At 39.1% G+C, this 2,050-nt stretch overlaps 1 long non-coding RNA gene across 2 annotated transcripts in view; it reads left to right on the top strand.

The window, feature by feature from the left end:
- Positions 1-2,050, top strand: part of LOC107692815 (uncharacterized) — a 62,299-nt gene continuing 60,249 nt past the window's right edge. The window contains exon 1 of one of the 2 annotated variants that reach the window (XR_001634676.1): positions 1-143. This is a non-coding gene — a long non-coding RNA (uncharacterized LOC107692815). The remainder of the gene's footprint in view (positions 144-2,050) is intronic. The other variant, XR_001634675.1, reaches the window with a different exon arrangement.

Genomic DNA, 2,050 nt, shown 5'->3' with positions numbered 1-2,050 from the left:
GGCCCTGCCCACACCGAAAACTCATTGGACTGAAGTAGCCATTCTCATGTATATTAATTATCAAATATGGACGAGCGGACACTGATTATGTAAATTTAGAATCGGATTACAAACAAATCCCTCAAATTAAGCGTCACGGACAGGTATGTGTTCTTACATTTACGATCTGCAGTGAATTGCGAGAATGCAAACGGAGAGAACAGCTAGTTTGGCGTTGCTTTGTGTTTGTGTTGTGTCATGTCATTGCATACCCCCATTTTCGTCGGGTTTTTTTTTTAGATTGCTTTCTTTCAAATAGTTAAGATTAGGGCAAATTGCAGTCGTTACTCAGTAACTAATACTGTTAAATTTGGACTTTTGAGGCAGATGTCCAAATGCACGTATACTTATCTTTGGTTTCAAACATCTGTTAATGAACTTGAATGACTTTGGTCTGTTAATGAAGTTGTCAAATAACGTGTAGTGTAGCCTAATATTACAATATTTCTTCGCCAAAAGCAATGGTTTACATTTTTTACAAAAATGTAAAGGATAAAGTTAGCTTTACATTTTGCGGTTTACATTTTATGATTATTTTAAATTTGGCTGAAAAGAAGGCTGGTTAATTGCAAGTTCCAATTCTGACAACTTACCCCATAAAGTGTGACAACCCCACTACTGGGGCAAGTTGTCACAAAAGGGCGATATGAACTTATCTATCATCTTTTTACCCTTGTTAGTAATGGCAGAAATGTTCTGTGGCTTTTTATCTATGCAGAAAGTGTGTAGCAGAATATTTATTATTATTTTTATTCATTTTAAATGCGCATAGTCATAAAAACATCAAATTGTTCTGAACGTTTTCCCTCCAACTTCAACCAGAGAAACTTTTCTCCGTGGCATCTGCACCAACATTCGTGCAAGTGTCGACCACTTACCGACACCTGTCTGTGCCATATGGGGGACATTTTGAAACTGTGCTTTTTCCCTACAAATGTGCAGGTGAGCAATTTGCCGTCAGCAGATTCTATTACATTGGACAGGCTGCCTGCAAAGCGAGGGAGGGGCTGTGGGGTAGGGCAGCGGAACGTGAGTCTCTCTTTCTCACTTGATATTTGCCAGAGCGTGGCTGCACCTGTTCGAGGTTGGTGAATAATCATACACAGAGGGGGATTTGACGGCCAACATGCGGCACCATATTGCCTGGAGATCGCCACGTATATCAGTTTGCGGCTCTGCATGGCAAGGGACAGAGAAACAGGCTGACATAATAACGCCATTTGTGATAGGGACTTGCTATTAGCTAAATGAGTGTCATATTAGCCACACTGCCAGTAACATGGACCAAATCACTTTCACTGCTGCTTTCAATCGGCACTTTTCTTGCATTTGGTCCACCCTTACAAACTGGCACAAAGATTGCCTCTTAGAGTTCCATCTCATCTCGGATGTAAGAGTATCGGGACATATGACTCTCTCTTTAATTTTGCGGTTTGACTAAAGCTGGCATGGTGACAGACTTAATGCGCTTTGCAGGGTCCAAAGCGTCTCCGGTTTGGAGCTCTGGGGGCAATGAAACCAGACTCTGTGGTTTTCATGTGTGGGCCGAAAATGAGTGAGTTTCGGGTGAGAAAGAAAGAGAGGGAGAGAGACTCTTTGTGCCTCATCACTTGAAATGTGATGATTTTTTTTTTTGTGGCACTTTCAGATCACCATTTTGAATGTGTGTCATGTAAATTTAGCTAAAGATGCATTTAATTTTTTCCCCTTAATGTGGTCATAGATTTAGTGTAGTCTTCAAAGTGAACTATTTAGAAATCTAAGATATGGATCAGAACTTTTTTTTGAAATTCATATCACCTCACATATATCTTAAGTAGCATGAAGTTTCAGGATTATGAAATGAGAACAATTGTAACAGTCTTGTTATTTTCAGAATCATACATTTAAATCAAATAAACCTTGTTAATCACAGCTAGACTATAAAGTTTGAATAGTCAATATTACCTGTGATCAAAGCTGACCTTTTATTTCCTGTATGATTAATTAACTGTGTGTGTGTATATGTATA

The sequence above is a fragment of the Sinocyclocheilus anshuiensis genome, unplaced genomic scaffold (genome assembly GCF_001515605.1).
Source record: "Sinocyclocheilus anshuiensis isolate Anshui unplaced genomic scaffold, SAMN03320099.WGS_v1.1 scaffold774, whole genome shotgun sequence".
NCBI lineage: Eukaryota > Metazoa > Chordata > Actinopteri > Cypriniformes > Cyprinidae > Sinocyclocheilus > Sinocyclocheilus anshuiensis.
This window is presented reverse-complemented; position numbering and strand designations above follow the sequence as displayed.